Source organism: Anser cygnoides, chromosome Z, assembly GCF_040182565.1.
Source record: "Anser cygnoides isolate HZ-2024a breed goose chromosome Z, Taihu_goose_T2T_genome, whole genome shotgun sequence".
NCBI classification, from domain to species: domain Eukaryota; kingdom Metazoa; phylum Chordata; class Aves; order Anseriformes; family Anatidae; genus Anser; species Anser cygnoides.
In genome coordinates this window covers 59,259,765-59,277,468 of record NC_089912.1, presented here as the reverse complement: position 1 = coordinate 59,277,468, position 17,704 = coordinate 59,259,765, and the positions used below count along the sequence as shown (strand labels likewise).

The 17,704-nt window shown below is 59.7% G+C and overlaps 1 protein-coding gene and 2 long non-coding RNA genes across 6 annotated transcripts in view; 1 reads left to right on the top strand and 2 right to left on the bottom strand.

The window, feature by feature from the left end:
* Positions 1–11,931, bottom strand: part of CTIF (cap binding complex dependent translation initiation factor) — a 138,988-nt gene extending 127,057 nt beyond the window's left edge. Inside the window, exons 1-2 of one of the 4 annotated variants that reach the window (XM_066988827.1) lie at positions 11,804–11,902; positions 1,503–1,739 (exon numbers count right to left, since the gene is read on the bottom strand). The gene's annotated coding sequence lies outside the window, so the exon portion shown is untranslated. The other 3 variants (XM_066988826.1, XM_066988828.1, XM_066988829.1) reach the window with 3 other exon arrangements.
* A 1,985-nt stretch (positions 11,932–13,916) lies between these two features.
* Positions 13,917–15,237, bottom strand: LOC125184836 (uncharacterized). Its single transcript, XR_007169337.2, has 2 exons — positions 14,940–15,237; positions 13,917–14,805 (listed from the first exon to the last, which is right to left on the bottom strand). It is a non-coding gene; the product is annotated as an uncharacterized lncRNA (long non-coding RNA).
* Positions 15,238–15,301: 64 nt separating this feature from the next.
* On the top strand, positions 15,302–17,466 carry LOC106037305 (uncharacterized). The gene is made up of 3 exons (XR_001207936.3): positions 15,302–15,714; positions 15,864–15,914; positions 17,217–17,466. It is a non-coding gene; the product is annotated as an uncharacterized lncRNA (long non-coding RNA).
* The last annotated feature ends 238 nt before the right edge of the window (positions 17,467–17,704 follow it).

The following is a 17,704-nucleotide window of genomic DNA, read 5'->3' as shown; positions in this document are numbered from 1 at the left end:
CTGAGCATCGGCAGCTGCAGCACGGGAAACTGCTGGGATGTAAGAGCATAAATCCTTTGCTGTGAGCGTGGCTCAGCACCCAAGAGGGCGTGCAGTCTCCATCCTTGGAAAGAGAGTCAAAGCTCAACTGGATGAGGCCCTGAGCAGCCAGGTTTGACTCTGAGGCCAGCCCTGCTCTCAGCAGAGCTCCCTTCTGAAGTGAATCAACTCCAGGATGCGAGAACATCTTCCCTTACTCCAGACTTCCAGGATGAGGCCACCAGGTCTTACCTCCAGCTTAATGAAAGCCAGAAGAAACTCCTTCCCAACGGCAAGCACCCTGGAAGCCCAGGCTGAGCTTTCGGAGAGGTAACCCAGGTCGATGTGACAATACACGACAATTAACCGTGGCAAGTGAAGGCTGCTGCTGCTGCTGCTGGAGGCAAGGAGCAAAGAGGACGGCTCCACACTGTGACTAATACACAGGGTACACACTCACCTTTCTCCATACAAAGAGAGTGGGAGGCTTTGTATTATCCTTCTCTTCCTTCCAGGTTGGTCTGACATCGGCTCTGCCCACCCTGGCAGCCTCAAGGCACAGCGCAAGGAGCTGGAAGGGCTCCAGAGCAGGAATTTGGCTGAGCTCACGTCCAGATGTTTCACACCAGAGCAAGCAAACAGGAAGGGGAGACCAAAGGGGAGGACGTGCTCGCTGTCCTGCCCCTTCCCCTCTCTTCCTCACCACCTGTACCAAGCAAGAGCCATCACCTGCCTCCGACCCGGCCGTCCCAACGCCACAGCCCAGCCTCCGAGCCCTCCGTGACTCCGCAGGAAGCAAACGTGTTACTGCAGGAGCAGGCTCCCAGCACTTCACGGTTTGCAGCCGCTAAAAATACCTACGCTACGCCTAATGCCAGCACAGCAGGGTGGCATCAGTGCAGGAGCAAAGCAAAACGCTGTTCTCCGGGGTTTATACGGGAGCGAAATTCAGAGCAGATGCTTGCACGGGGGTGTGGGGGACATCGGGCAGGAGCCTGGCTTTCGGCTGCCTCACCAAGCACCCGTTTCTGCTGACATCCTGCTACGAGGCTGGAGGCAGCTGGCCATACGCTGCCCGTACAGCCTGCTCGGGATGAGCCACACAGACCAAAACCCCGAGACGCTGCTGTGAACAAAGCCCTGTGCTTTGGGACCATCCCGCTGGCCCTCCGAAGACACCAGCGAGCATCTCCGCCAGCCAGCTGCTCTCCACCCCAGAAGAGCATCCTACAGACTTACCTACCTGCTTCACGCAACCACTGCTCCTGCACTCGCTGCAGTTCACCGCCCAAAACCCAGCAGCCCCCTTAAACACTCACACTTATTCTTGCCACACTCCTCGGTGGTGCCAAGGCCTCAGGCACAAGGCTCACGCTCCGCCTGCGGACTCCTCCTTTAGCTCCCCGAGCGGTGCTCTCGTTTTGTGGCGTGCTCCAAGCTCTCTCCAGCACGACAGAAAGCGGCAGCTACGGTTTCTCACGTACCTCAAATCAGAGCTCACTGCTTTTCTGTTACAGTAATCGGCTGATCAAATGCGTCGCTTCCAAGCCGACGTTCCTCCTAATGTTTTAATCAATAGATGCAGATGCTCAGAAGAGAGCTAACGTGGCCTGAGCTCAGTTTGAGCACAGGGTGGACAAGGCTACGGCTTTTCAGTCGGGTCACTGGCTGGTGTGGAACCCGAGAGGAGAGGAGCTGGGAGCACGTGGTGGACGTGTGAACTGCAATAAAGTAGATAAACGGAGAAAATTAAGTAAAAATAAGGGGAAGGCTTTAGTCAGAGGCTTATAACCTACAGAGAGAAGGCTTTACGGGCTGGTGCTCCCACCATTCTCAGCATTTGTGCTTATTTACTGGAGACGGTTTAATTACACGCTGACCACCACCCCAAAGAGCTTCCTTTCAAAGTGCCTCCATCCTGTTACCAGCCTTCTCCCGCGTGTATTTAGGGCCGGCACTGCCAGCAGAGCCTCCTCCTCCTGGCACACCGCTCCACCAGGAGACACGTAGCGCGAAACCTGCCTCCTGCAAGGTTACCACACCTCACCCCAAAACATCCCACCGAACTGGACGGGGCTGGCTCGGCGGAGATCCCAGCACAAATCAGATAAGCTCTGGGTCCGCGGCTATTTCCTCCCTGGCGCACCGAAGTGGGGCACTCAGATTAACACCTTTGCTGCCAACAGGCTGCATTGACTGATCGATCTGAGGACTCACCACCCGGTGTTTGTTTTTTTTTTTTTTTGTTTGTTTGTTTTTTAGGAATTTGGGTCTTGTCCTGCAGTACCACCAAGCTGTTAGATGTCCGCTTACACGAATCTCCCATGACATGAGGCCTCCACCCTCCATTTCCAAAGGCCTTACCTTCCTTTTCTTCTCAGGCACCTGGTACAACGCAGTCCCATAAAGGCACACACAACCCTTGGAGCCTACCGAGGCGTTGCAACACAACAAAAAGGCTCGAATCTTGTGGTCACCCGAGCAGTTCTTGCTCAGAGCACGCGAGCTTCGGCAAGGCCGTATGCAAGGAGTGCCTGCAGCTACTGATGCTCTACCTATGAAACCCTGAAATTAACAACTGAAGCCCACCATTGCCAAAGCAGGATCAAATTCCACTGCACGCAGACCAAGAGCAGGGATTAGTTAGGAAGCACTGTTACCATAAAATGCCAGATAAACAGTGCACAACCCCCAGCAACACACACACACAAGACATCGCTCCGGCCAGAGACAACCTAGGAGCTGGGACTGCCAAGGGGAGCTGACCACGGGCAAAGGCACGGGCCTGCTGTCCTTGGGGGTAACACCCCCAGCAAGGGCCATGTAAGTCATTCCTCCTGCTAAGAACACAGGTTCCTACAACCTTATAAAGCAAAGGGATAACAGGCACGTGCCAGAATTTCCTAAGCAGGTCAAAACTGCTTCCTGGGTTTGAGTCTCTGGGTTTTGGAGGGGGAGAGGAAGGCTTCTGGGTAGATTGAGTTTGTTGGCTCCCCCCCGGCTGCCTTTATAAAGAAGCAAAGGTGACTTTGCAGCCAGCTGTGCTGGCTTCCAGGCTAGGAGAACGATTAACCTGAAACTAATGCACTTTTTTTTTTTTTTAATATAATACATGGCATGCCAAATGCCTGGCATCACTCGGAGTGCGGATGATTTACTGAGTCCCTCGCTGAGCGGCAGCGTCTGAAAGCCCAGCGGAGGGCAAGCGATGATTCCCGCTCGGTATTTAGCAGTCGGCTCAGCTCTGCCGTGAAAGGCAAGCTGGCAGCAGCCCTCCACGGACCGAGCCCCGCCGTCCTGCCATCCATCCATCATCCTCGCAGAGCCTTCCCGTCAGCGCCCAGGAGACCAGGGCATCCTTCAGCCGTGCTGCCAGCGCGACGGGAGTCACCTTCGCTCTCCCCTCCCCGGTGTATCTCCCCCCCACCAGACGGCATCGATTTTCCCCAGCTCGACTAGGCGAGACCCCAAAAGCGAGCTGATTTACTTGGGGCTGCCTCTCCGCCGACCTCCGTGCTCATGGGTCCCTGGTTGTCGCCGCCCGGAGCTGCCGTGGGGCTGGCGGTGCGTCCTCCTTGAGGAGCGTGATGCTGCTACCTGCCCGGCACGTGGGGCTCCTGTCGGCGGCTCGTCCACCCCTGCCGTGCCTCTCCCCACCCAAACGTGTGGCAGGGAAGCGGGCAGGCTCCTGCTGAATGAAAACGAAGCGCTCGTAAGGCGAGGTGCGCGCGGAAAGCCTCGGCGGAGCCGGCGAGGGATGACTGTGCAAACAGCAGCAGAGGAAAGGCTGAGTCACTTCCTCCCCCAGAGCCCTAAATAGAGGCGAGCGTAAGGAAAATACTTCTCCGAGCTGACAAAAAAGGAACAGAATCCCCAGAAAAAGAGCGCCAGTAGTGACGGCAGAAAGGGGAGCGGCAGGAACGGCGGCCTCAGGTTGTAGCTGGAAGGAGAGCCGTCACGAGCGGGGCAGCGCATCCTCCCCGGCTCCGCTGGGAACCGGGTGCTCACAAATCACTTCCACCAGCACCTCCAAGCCCTACACCCAGACGAGGTCACAGGCCCTCCGTGATGCCAGAATGCTGCCAGCGCGGACCTCCGCCTCGTTGGGAAACTGCAGCGAGCCCGGCCAAGCTTTTGGGGACAGACTTTGTCCATTCCCCAGCCGGCCAACACTCTCCACGAGCTTCTAGGCAGCAGCGCACCACAAGCATTAACCATCGCTGTTAGGAACTGCAGTATAACACCTGATTGCCCCAGCGGGTACATGGCAAGGCTCAGCTCAAGGCCAGGGAGCCTGTTGGGACTGCAGGACACCGTGGCAGAGAGGCAGCAGACTAAAAATAAACGTGACATCGGCTTCATGCTGCAAGCCGGGTGGTCACGAGCAAGCAGCAAGCCCTGGGAGAGCAGGGTGATCCCCTTCCCGGGGCTTTGCAACCATTATTTATCTGTGCAGGTTTCCCCTTCCTCACCAGCACCACAAACACAGCCGGGGAAGCGCAGTCAGATGCCTTCCTGCACCTTCAGTCCCGCCAAGGACCTGCAACTTCTGCCCTGCACAGCGCCAGTCGCGGCACCTCCCAGCCGCCTGCTCGGGTGCCAGGTGACGCAAAGAGAGATAACAAAGAAAACCCTACCGAATGCAAAGATTTGGGGCCGTCCTCGCGTGTATGTACTCTCTGGAGTGGATTTTCTTGTTACCGTTGGGTTCGGTGCCCCAGAGCACTCCCAGAACACCAGAGGCCGTACCGAGGTGCCCTGCACAGCTCAGGAAATCCCCGCTGCCATCCGATGGAGTGGACCAGGGATTGCTAATAGCTCCGGCCCCTTCTGCACACTCCATATAAAACGCTGAGCTGGCCGGGAGGAGAGACAGGCACCAGGACGGAGGGGTCCAGGCAAACACGAGTCTCAAAGCAAAGAATAACCCACGGGCTAGCGGGGCTTACAAAGCCCTCAACAAACCGAGCCCCAGCACCGCTGCTCCTGCAATGCGGGCTCGCCATCCCCCGGCAGCACCCCCACAGCCAGCTCCTTCTTCCTTTTGTTCAGTTTGTATTATTTGCCTAACGAGACGCTTGCGAGGGTACTGCCTAAGGCACTCCTGAAAGCCAACATCCCGCCTGGCCCCAGCTCAGCTCCAGAGTGCTGGGCCACCCGGGAAAAACACAGACACCCGCCGGCAAAGCCCTAGAACAGAGCCCAGTTTCGCACCGATTCGTGACCCACATTCCCCACGCTCCCCGCTGTGCCTGCAACACGCACACCCACGCCTTTCCCTCTCGCCCGTCGCCCCAGACCCTGAGCTCCCTGTGGGACCTTCTAGCCCCCAGCCCCGCAAGCAGCAGCACGTATCTGCGTTGGCTGCAGCAACACGAACCCCAAATCCCCTGTAGGTATAAGCGAGTTAACCGACCCACCTGCGCCCAGACGGTGTTTGAGCTCACGACTGCTGCAGCCTCTCCTTGTGGTCAGGAAGAAATTTGGATTTCCCCCTTCCACCCTTTTCCTTAAAGCATGGAAGATCTCATCTGCGGGACCTGCGCTCCTCCGTCTGATCTGGCTGAAATTAATCCCTGGGTTAAAAAGTTTCTGGGGGAATAACAAGTGACGGCCAGGCTGACTGCACAGACCTCATCGCTGTAAACACAATAATAAGAACAAACAGCACAGAAACGGAAGCTTCGATTTCAAGTGGCTGTTGCCACTTGATAAATCAGTCTCTCACCCCATGTAATGCGAATTTGCGTTTAAAAAAGCCACCTAAGTGTCCTCCTTCAGCTGAGAGCTGCCGGGAAGGAGCTGATTCCTAGAAAGATGCGGCGTGCTCCGCCGGCACTCCAAAAGCAGGAGAGGGAGGGCAACCAGCACCCCGGGGTTTTAATAAAGTCCTGCACTATTGGTCTGCTGCGGGATTTATGGTTCAATTAAACGGATACGCTTGGCCAGGCTAGCTACCATCCCGCTGCCTGACACGGCACGCGCCCCAACCCTCCCCGAACCTCCGCTGGGTAGCCGGACAACATCCCCCAAAACACCTGTCCCGGTGCAGGATCAACCCGGTCCCCACGAGCGCTGGGTGGCCGGAGGCAGTGGGATGGAGACGGGTCAGTGGCCTCGGCATTAAAAGCCCCCGCTGCCGGCCCCTTCCCACGGCAGAGAGCGCGGCAGCGGGGCGGCGCGGGAGAGAACAAAGCCACCAGCACGGGGCGGCTGCGGGCTGCGGCACCGCCACGGGGACCGGCCGAAAAGGCCCGCGGGTGCCGGGGAAGGGGCATTTCCATCCCCGAGGCTCAGCGGGAAGGGATGCTGTGCTGCGGGGAGCAGCTGCTGAACGCGTGGGTGGGAGGGAGAAAGGGAAGGGACCCCCCCCCCCACCGTCCTCACTGCCCCCCAAATCCTTTGTCTGCTTCCCCGCCTGCCGGCCAAGCGCTACGCGTACGTGCCGGCGTCCTGCCCACCGCGGACGCCGCCGAGAGCAGCCGCAGAGGCAGGGAAACACGAGCAGCACGGGGACGGCCGGAGCAGGGCCGTGGGGAAGGGACGGCGAGCTGGCCGCTCGCGAGCAGAGCTTTCCAGAAGCGTGAGGTCGATTTCAGAGCTGCCGCCGGGATCGGAGCCGGTCCTGAAAGAAGGCGAGGGGGCACCAGGCAGCGCCGCGCTCCCGCGCGGCTTCCTGCAGCGGCTGCTCCCGCTCGGGCATCGGTATCGTGACCCTGCACGCCGTGCGCCGCGGACCTGGTGGCCCAAATCCTGCTAAGCGTGACGGGGTCCGTCCCCGTCCCAGAGCCCGCGGGCAGGCAGGGCAGCGGGGCTGTCGGGGCGCGTGTTTACGGCGTTAGCAGCTCCGGTGAGTCATGTGCGAGCCGCACGTGCCACCGCCGTCTCCTCCAGAGGGAGGGAGGCGAGCTCGATCGCAGACCAAATGAAGCCAGAAACAACTGCACCGAAGGTGGAACAGCGTCAGGAAAACGGCCCTCAAGGATCTCAGCAGCGCCTGCAGGACCAGGCCTTTAAATGAATCCACTCCTGGGCTCAAACACACTAACCACTCCTTTATCTTCCAGCCAAAAAAAAAAAATACAGGAGTCTCTCTCTGACAAGCTTTCACAACCAACTATTCTCACCCAACCTAACAGCCCCTGAAAACTACATCTAATTAATTTACTAGCTTGCAACGATGAAGTGTGGGAAAAAAATAAAATAAAAAGCCATTTCCAAAAGCACGACGAGCCTCCTCCACGTACAGCTGTGAAGCCTCCAGCTGCAGAAACGATTGCTGCAAGTTTCGGGACTGCCGGCCCAGCTTCCCGAGCCAGAGAGCTGCAACCTAAGATGTCTCCAAGCCGATCGCCCGGCCAGCAGCTGCATTTCTCGGGGCGCCCCGCAGCTCCCACAAGCTTTCACCCCAGCTCCTCTGGCCGGACAAGGCCGAGCAGGCGTTAAGCACCAAACGCTTCCTATTATTAGCCTCCAGCTGACAACTGCAGCCCCGCCACGACAACAGTTCCTGCTTTCTTTTCCCCTCCTGTACAAACACCGAAGATGGTATTTGGGACAGCGAGGCAGGTATGGTGTCCGAGTCCCCTTCCAGCTGCAGGGGGGGCACCATGCCGCCCTCCTGCTCTGTCTCCTGCAGCCCAGGAGCCTGGTGCCCACGGGATTTACCTCTGGCTGTGTGATGGAGAGATGCCTGCACACAGAAGCACGCCCCGTCCGCAGGGCACTGCTGTGGGTGGGCTCGGCTGCACCTCTGCTACAGCACGGCCCCACCGGTGACTACAGCACGGCCCCACCGGTGACTACAGCACACACTTCTCTGCAAGACAAAAAAATCCTTTAAAATTCATCTTCAGATGATTCCTGCACTGGAAAGCACTCAGAGGTGTTTCCACAGACCTCAGCACCCCCCAAAGCTGCTTGCTGGCAGCCCGCGCGCAATGATGATGATGATGATGATGATGTCCCTGCTGTGCAGACCCCGGCCCAGCCACCCACCTCCCCACCGACCGCCCCGGCTACACGAAGCGGTTCTTCACAGCTCCTCCAGGATTTCCTGAGTTCAAAAGCAACGTGTTTTTGGAATTAGTTACAAGGCACGGCGTACCCAGCTAGCAGCTCCCTGTGGCAGGCTGGGGAAACCCGCGGCAGACACGTGTCTTCTGCTGCGGCGTGGGGAAGGCAGCAAAGCCTCACCACGGGCTGCGCAAACCCATCCAGGGGAGCCGGGCCACCCCAGAAGGAAGAGGAAGGCTTTTTTTCTTCTCCTTTTTGCATGAAGGCCGATTAAAAGACGTTGGGCGCCGGGGCGCATCCTCAGCCGAGCAGGGCGCGAGGGGCGGGGAGCATCACCCAGCCGCTCCCTGTCCCCGGCACGTCCCGGGGCAGGTCCTGCCACCCGCGTCCCCCAGCGTCCTGCCACCACACCGGTGGCATCCGACGGCTGGCAGGAGGAGCCCAAGCCGAGCCAGCCCGTGGCCGCAGGGCGGACGCCCTCCAGAAATTGCTGCACGCTATTAAACGCTCCTGCGGCAGGCTGCTCGCCGACAGGTAAGGCAGGATTTGGTCCCGCGGAGGTAGCAGCGTAGTTGTGTCACCACAGCTTCTCCTGCCACAGGACAAAACAATTTGTTGTTTGTTTGTTTTTTTTTTTTTCCTTTTCTTGCCATGACTGCTACGTGCCTGGGGAAAGAGGAGGCTGCGGGCTGCCCGGTAGGAGCACGGAGATGGAAACGATGGCTTTGCTGAAACACGAGACTACCCCTCGTCCACTGTGGTCTCTAAAGCCTCGGAGGTCCACAAACTAACTCAAAGGAGGCCCCAAAAACTAACAGAGAAAAGAGAAGATCTCACATCCATTCCAGAGACACCATCCCCATTACCTTTTTGGGATCCCTCGGTTGGAGCAGACCAACAGCGGCTATGCAGGACCAGCAAGGCCAGACCAAACGTGGGACAGCCCCGGGCAGACACGGAAGAAAAAGCCTCTCTTTCCAGCCGGGAAGCTGGCACTTAGGCGCTCAAAAGCTTTAGGAATACCCAACGGCATCCCTGTTTCAGTCTGAACTGACCAGGAAATTTATTTCTCTTACAATCATTAGCAAGGCATCCACGTTACACATGACTATAGACATAAATATATATAATTTATACAAAATATAAATAAAACAGCCACTCTCGCAAATGAGCAGAAGATTACTGGCTGGCTACACTAGCCCTTCGCTCCTGATGACTCAGTAAAGCACTAATTGCGCTCCGGTAGCAGAACCGTACCTTCTCCAAGGAGTTTCACAAGGACATCCCGAAGCTTATGGGCAAGTAGTGTCCATAAACACTTTGACACTCGGCAGATTTTCCAGACAGAGCAGTTGTCCTCTCCCCAGCCTGGTGAAGAGCCACCCCAAACGCACCAGCAGACTGTTAACTCCGAAACTTAACAATGCCACGCGTCACGTAAACGTCTGAATGCTTCTGCTAAACCGAAGAACGACGAGGCAATCAGCGGTGTTCCGCTGCTCTGCGCTTTAGGGGAAAACGTTCTGACAACATGCTAAGTGTGCCCAAAACAGCTCCCGAAGCATAGGATCTGCTGCCCCCAGCTTTCACAGGAGCCGCGGGCCTTGCTGTACGTTTAGGTGCAGCCCCTCACAAAGAGGCAGGACCTCACCGAAGGCTCGCCGCGGGGAACGCTTCCGTGCTTTGCGCGTGATCTGCCACAGCTCTCGGGAACCCTCCGCAGACGATTCCCAGCCCGGCTGTGCGCGGGGCTGACTCAGCTACAGAAGCAAGCATGTGAGAGCAAGCCAAACGCCTCAGACAGCTCACTCCTCGCGCAGATCCCTCTGCAGACACAGGGCTGTTCATCTCCACAATGGTTTCTCCAGCCCCCTGCAGCCCCGCCAGCTGGGGAGCCCCTGGGTGCTGCTCACCTGAAAACTCATCATTTACCACACCGTCATCACCTGCAGCATCCAGCCACTGCTCCTCTGCTTCCCTTTAAAAGCAATGTGAGATTTTATAAGCGACAAAAAAAAATGTTTCCTCGGAGCTGGACAACGTTATTAGTCCCACAGTACTCTAACTGCGACACAGTCAGTTCTCCGTGCAGGCTCTGCAGAAGGAAGGCCCAGAGCTCAGAGGGAAAGAGCTTTAAATACAAACTCAGCCCGAGCTGCCCAAAACAGAAAACACGCGTATCTCTGCCAAAGAAAACACACTTAACATGGGGAAAGCACAGGCTACAAATTTTATTCTGGGCTTGAGGGAATAAAACCCAGCGTTAAGGCTTTGCTTTTGGACCTCAGGATCAGCCGAGCGCAGAACAAAGCCTTTGTGGTCGTTACAGGGAAAAGCAACATGAACCTACACCACACAGTGTGTTTTTTCCGTGCGGTGGGGACAAAGCGTGAACATTTGCATGTCGGGGTCACAGAAACCGTAAGCAGGGCGTGATGCTTCCCCCTCCAACACGTGTTGGCATCCCCTGCTGCGCTGCCAGCAACCGGATGCTCCGATGGCCCCCGCCACCAGCAAGCCTTCCTGGGTTTGGAGGTGGAAGGAGCATTAAAACCACCAGAGGGAAGAGCCTGGAAGCTCAGTACCTTGCCTCTCCTCCCATACCTTTTGTTGCTGCCAACAAGGCTGGCTTTTACTACAGCGGTCCCGGTGCTGGCCGTGACTCCCAGCAGCAGTCTGCACCCGTCCAAGCGGTGGAGGAGGAGCAGCACACGGGAGCAAAAAGGCGGCACAGGCAGACAAACAGCCTATTTCAGAGGAGGAACCACTTCTGCGGGAAGGCCCCTGCCGCCTCCCGCCCCGACGAAGCCATCCAAGGGACAGCTGCACGTGCAAAGCCGCCCGCGGGCGCGGGAGCTCAGCCCCAGATTTGCACCATTCCGGGGCCGGGGACACCCACGGCTCGGCCTCACGGCGGATTACAAGCCGGGAGCAAGCCGGCAGCCAGAAACACCGCCGTACGTGTCTCCCCGGGCTGGCACCACACACGCCATGCTGTGGCGAGCTCGGATGCTGGAGGGGCGAGGACGGTTTCGCGCTGCACCCCTCCTCCTGTCAGCCACGCGCGCAGCCCCCAGGGACGCCTCTCAGCCTCGTTCTCCAGAAAAAAACGACCCCAGGCGCCGATTTTCGAGGCGCTGGGACCCCAGGGCCGCCCGGCAGCCGCGCCTCCTGGCTGACAGCACCGCTCGCAAGAAAACCTCCGGCGCGTGAGCTCTCAGGACCCGACGCGGGGCTGGAGAGCACGAGCACCCCACCAGCACCCCGAGTCACCCCGCGGCCACCGAGGCCACGCACACCGCCACCCGGCCCAGAGGGGAGCCTTGGGTCCAAACCCTTGTCCCGCTGTGGGCGCCGCCACCCACCCCACCGCCTCGGCACCTAGAGAGGACCGGGTGCCGGGGGTGCAGGCAGCAGGGCAAGGGGGGGACGCGGTGCCATGGCGGGGGACGCACACACACACACACACACAGAGGGATGTCAGGCAGGGCGAGCAGCGGGCGGAGGCCGCCCCAACCACCGCGCAGCCCCAAACCCTGCCCACAGGAGCCGGGCGCTCCGTGAGGACCCGCACACACACACACCACCCCCACGGCCAGACCCAGACAAGGGGGGGGTGTGGGGACCGGGGACCGCGACCCCAACCCCGAGGGCCCTGCGGGTGGCAGCGGGGTGGCAGCGGGCCCCCCCCTCCGGGATCTCCCCCTCCTCAGCCTCCGGGGCCTGTCTCCGGCCCCCATTATCCCCCGGGGCCCGGCCCCGGCCTTACCGTGGGCGCTGCGGCGGGGCAGGGGGCGCCGCCCGGCAGGCGGCCGGCTCGGCTCGGCTCGGCTCCGGCTCGGCTCCGGCTCCGGGAGGCGGCCGGGCCCCGCCGCCCGCCCCTCGCCCCGCCCGGCCCGGCCCCGCCGGCCCTGCCGGGAGTTGTAGTCCGGGAACCGCCGAGCCCGGTGGCTGCGGGCCCCGGCCCGCCTCGGGGAGGCTCCCCGGGGCCGGCAGGAGGTTCCCCGAAGCTGGGAACGATGCGGAGCCTCGCTGCGATTTGGGCATTAAATGGGATTAAAAAGGCCCCCCCCCCCCCCCACGCCGTGCTGTATTTTTGGCTGGGTGGTTGCCGTGGCAACCTTCCGCTCACCCGAGGGCGGCTGGGGGGGGGGCGGTGTTGGGTTAGCACCGGGGTTCTGCTTTCGGCCTCTTTTTGGCAAAAAAAAAAAAAAAGAGCCACGTGGAATTGCGTGGTTTTTATCCGTGGACCTCCTGCGGTTTAATTATTAATCCGGCAGCGTGGGAGCTGGGCTGGGGAGAGGGAAGGCCTGCTCTGCCCTGCTGGTAAATGCGCGTGTCTTGAAGTTGGGATTGGGGTATTAAACCTGAACCCGATAACAGCTTGTCTCACCTCACTATTGAGAGCAGGTTGCCCTCATTGGGGAACACGGCCCATAGCAGTGACACTGTCCCCATGATCATGCTGATGTGTGTCCTGAATCACAAGGGCTGTGGGACTATCCCATCCCATCCCATCCCATCCCCATCCCCATCCCCATCCCCATCCCCATCCCCATCCCCATCCCCATCCCCATCCCCATCCCCATCCCCATCCCCATCCCCATCCCATCCCATCCCATCCCCATCCCCATCCCCATCCCCATCCCCATCCCATCCCCATCCCATCCCATCCCCATCCCCATCCCCATCCCCATCCCCATCCCATCCCATCCCCATCCCATCCCCATCCCATCCCCATCCCCATCCCATCCCCATCCCATCCCCATCCCCATCCCCATCCCATCCCCATCCCCATCCCATCCCCATCCCCATCCCCATCCCCATCCCATCCCCATCCCCATCCCCATCCCATCCCATCCCATCCCCATCCCCATCCCCATCCCCATCCCCATCCCATCCCATCCCCATCCCATCCCCATCCCATCCCCATCCCCATCCCATCCCCATCCCATCCCCATCCCATCCCCATCCCATCCCCATCCCCATCCCATCCCCATCCCATCCCCATCCCCATCCCCATCCCATCCCCATCCCCATCCCATCCCCATCCCCATCCCCATCCCATCCCCATCCCATCCCCATCCCATCCCATCCCCATCCCATCCCCATCCCATCCCCATCCCCATCCCATCCCCATCCCCATCCCCATCCCCATCCCCATCCCCGTCCCCGTCCCCGTCCCCGTCCCCGTCCCCGTCCCCGTCCCCGTCCCCATCCCCATCCCCATCCCCATCCCCATCCCCATCCCCATCCCATCCCATCCCATCCCATCCCCGTCCCCGTCCCCGTCCCCGTCCCCGTCCCCGTCCCCGTCCCCGTCCCCGTCCCCGTCCCCATCCCCATCCCCATCCCATCCCCATCCCATCCCCATCCCATCCCATCCCCATCCCATCCCCATCCCATCCCCATCCCCATCCCATCCCCATCCCCGTCCCCGTCCCCGTCCCCGTCCCCGTCCCCGTCCCCGTCCCCATCCCCATCCCCATCCCATCCCATCCCATCCCATCCCATCCCCATCCCCATCCCCATCCCCGTCCCCGTCCCCGTCCCCGTCCCCGTCCCCGTCCCCGTCCCCATCCCCATCCCCGTCCCCATCCCCATCCCATCCCATCCCATCCCATCCCATCCCAGGGCTCATGCCGCTCCCCTCCAGCCCCTCGGATGTTCACGCTCAGCCTCGCCTCCCTGCCTGCTTCTGGGCTAGCAGCCTGGACAGGGGGGATTGTGAGGGAAAGGGGCTCCCCATTAAAGGGAAAAAGAGAGTTGTGAAAAGCTGGAGGTGGGAGAGGGAACTGAAACATCCTTCTGTCAAAGGAAAGATGCCGCGGCTGCTGTTCTGGGTACCATACGCCAGGTAATAACACAAGATGACTCAGTGCTTGGGAAACTAAATTGGCTCTTTATTAAAAGCATGTATTTAGGGATGTACAGAGGCGTCAGGGGAGTTTCTCGATCGCCGTAGCACAGGCAACTGAGGCTGGCTGGCTCCTGCCGCTGCCGAGCATCCCCGAGACGCTGGGCCCCGCGCGGGCAGGCCCTGCTCCTGCCGGGGCTGCTGCCGGGGCAGGGCCAAACGCCCAGAGAGGCTGTCAGGAGCCTCTCCTGGCTCCCTGCAAATTCAGCACAAACTGGCGGATCCCAGCAGCCTTGGGAAATCGAGATTTTTTTGTTGCAGGAACTCGGCTGGGCTGTGGCACCAGACCCAGCCCGCTCAGCCCGCTCCAAGGCCCCGAGCCACGTGAGTGCTGCGGTCTGGGTAACAGGCCGAGGCTGAAGGCTGCCCCCGGGGACACAGAAATATTTAAGACCATGGCACCAAAAAGATGCAGTGCCAAACTCCGCTCTCACCCTGACAGCAACCTTTAAAATTGCTCGGCAGGGACGGGAACCTGCTGCTTCGGAGGGGAAGTACGGAGTATTTACAAAACACCTTGACGGCAGCCGCGATGTGCTGGTAGCCTGGCCCTCCCTCACTAGCTTTGAGCAAACATTGGCTTCAGAGTGCAGCTGGAGGCGAAATTCAGCGCCCTGTGTTCTGCTCGAATTACAGGTCCCCTGTGCAGAAAGCTCAGTTATAAAAACAGATAGGCACGGCAAAAAGAGAAGAAGGGGGCTCCTCTGTTCTTCCCCAAGTACTCAGGGTGTACGTGGTGTAGGTGGGCGATCCCCAGGGGTGCGGGCACAGAGGTGCCCTCGGCAGGTCCCCGAGAAATGACCAGCCCGGTGCTCCCGCGGCCATCGAGTGCTCTGATGCTCCATCGGCGGCTCCTGCAGGAGAGGAAACTCTTGAGTGAGGTCCACAACCCCACTGTGCAGTCAGAGAGAGCATTATTCCGGCCGGGGTGCAGTCGGGTTGCAAGCAAATAGACCTCCTTTAAAAAAAAAAATAATAATGGACCTACTGTGGGAGCAAGGAGACAGACAAGGTCTTTATTCTTCCTCCCGGGCGCAGCGCTGCTGAGCCGTCTGTCTGTCCCTCCGAGGCTGGGAACGGGGCTCTGGCGTTTCCTCCTCTGACCCCCAGTGCAAATCCTTTGGGATGAGATGGCCTCGCTGTCAAGCTGGGGGGAAACTGAGGCAGGGAGGCGATGGGGCATGCACGTGGCCAGCACTGAGCTGCCAGGACTCCCACCTGCATCCAAGTCAGATTTCGGGGCAGGGCTCCCACCGGCTGAGAAATGCTTTGCTGCGGCAAGAGGAGGAGCTGGTCTGGAGGTGCCAAGAGCAGGGACAGGCTCCCCCCTGCACTTCGCAGTTATTTTTGGAAGGGCATTTGTAGGCAGTGCAGCGGTCGGTGCCAAGGCTGTGCTCAAGTCAATGCCAAATTCGCTGGGAGTCAACGGAGGTCTGAGACGGGACGGGGTGGGACACCCGAGGAGATATTTCTTTCCTTTTCTCCTCCTTCCTTTTGCAGGAAAATCGGGAGCGAAGGCAGCTCGCCCGGTGCCCACCGATTCCCTCTGCGTTTCGGTCCCAGGAGCCCAGCAGCTGCCCCTGGGCTGGGTGGCTCATCGTGCAGCCCCAGTGCGTGCCATCACCCGCCGTGACATTGCTTCTTCCCCCTCTGCTGTGATCAGAAGAGGGGGATATCCATCTCTGCTTCCCTCCTGAATCCCTCGTCCCAGTCCCTCCCAGTCCAACCAGTTCCTTCAGGCTCTCCGTGCCACCGGAGACAAGGTACGAGCTAGAGCATTTGGATTCCCTCCTTGACCTCCCGTGTCGCTGAGGGTAATAGCCCTCATCTCCTGGTATTTCTCATAACTCAGCTGCACAATGGGGCTACCTGGACATAATTCACGACTTTCCCATCCTGATTTAATTTGCAGCTACATCTTGGGGTTAAAGAGGCCATGGAAATGCAAAGCGTGGTTATGCAGGTAAGAACAAATTACTGCTTTTAAGGGCTGCCACTCTGACAGCCCCGAGGAAACGCATGGGCATTTGCAAAGGTCAGGCTGTGCGGAGGAGGAGGAGGAGGAGGAGGAGGAGGAGGAGGCGTCGCAGGGAGCGGCGGTGGGCGGTGAGGGCTCTCCTTCCACACCAGGCAGGGCTGGCCTCCTCCTCTGCCTCCGCAGGCTGGCAGAGAGCATCCCTGGCAGCAGCATCCGTAACTCCAGCTCTGCTGGCAGGAGGATTCGGCTCGGCCACCGACTACAGACCAGCTCCCCGCTCAGCTGGCACACAGCAGGCGCGGCGTGGCCGTGCCATGGGGTGCTGCTCCGTGCCACCTTCCCCCGGCGCAGCCCCACGCAGCACCCCCGGGAACGTGCCTCTCTTCCCCTGCTTGCAGATGCGACTTTTTTTCCACAACCCCTTATTGTGGCCATTAATTGCATCAGAGGATCGCAACGCCGCTCGGAAGGGAGGAGGCACAAAGGCTGACAGTGGGGAGGGGATTGCGAATCCGCAGGCTGGGAGAAGGGGATTTCATCCCCCCCTTGGGTTGAAAAAAGCCTCCAGCTGGGGTGCCGGGAGCAGGATACGGCCTCGCGGGGTGCAGGATACGACCATGCGAGGCAGAGGACTGCAGCAGCGCTGCCGGAGGAGTGCATCCATCGGGCTGGATGACACAGCAGCGCTCTGCTCCCAATGCACAAAGGACGGGTGGTTTGGCTTGGCTTGGCAGTGCCGGGCCTTCTCGTCACTCCGTATCCCGTTACGCACAGGCGGCTTTATCGACACCAGTGCCTGTAAGCAAACTACAGCCCCGACAGGCTACCTGAATGAGGTAGCAGGGAGAAGGCGTCGCAGCCTGTGCCTCGTCTCCTTTAGGGTTCTTGCCTCACCCCGAGTTCCTCCAGGCGCTGGTGGGGAGGAGCAAGGGGCAGAGCGACGCTCTCTGGTTTGCCCTTCCCCACCGAAGAGGCTTTTTTCCCCAGGCTCTCACCACACACCCACTGACACCAGCATCCCAGCCCCTTGCTTCCCCGGCTCCTGGGAGCCCACATCCTCCCAGTCCTCTTCCTGCACCCTCTGTTATCTCCCCCACATCTTCTAACCATGCTTTTCCTGGCACAGAGGTCCCCCTTTTGCCCCAAATCCCCTCTCCTCCACCCGCCAGCCGAGCTGCCACAGACAGGAATGCGGGTGGGCAGCAAGCAGCACTCCTGCGCCGTTTGGGGTGGGTGAGCATGGAAAATCGGCATGGTTTGGTCCAATAAATATCGTCTGTGTATTAGGTGCAAGGGGGAACCTCTCCAGCCGGCTTCGTGGTGGAGGGAGCGGTGGCGTTCAGCCCCAGGGCTGTGCTTTGCCCTGATTTTCTCACCGCTCCCACCGAGCACATCCGCGCCATCAGATGCATCCTCCACTGCAGAACGAGGCCTTACTCCGGAGAAGGTTTCCACGTGCTGGCAGGCCAGCCTGAGCAATGAAAAGAGCGCAGGATTTATCCTTGTTCTGCCAGTAAAACAAACAAGCTTATCTTCACGTGGGCTTTGCTTCTTATCGCACTGCTTTGGTGAAAGTACGCCGGCGGGTTCAGCGGGGCCAAGGGCTGGGGACTTGGCCTCCCTTCCCCAGCAGCAGAGTGCAGTTTCGTAAACTGGTGCCCCAGTACAGACCCCTCTGCATCCCCAGTAAGGTGAGTGGGAGGGAAGGGAAATGCCATTGCTGCCTGCTCACTGCAAAACCTCTCAGAAGGAAAGGGTTTGACACATTCCTGCTT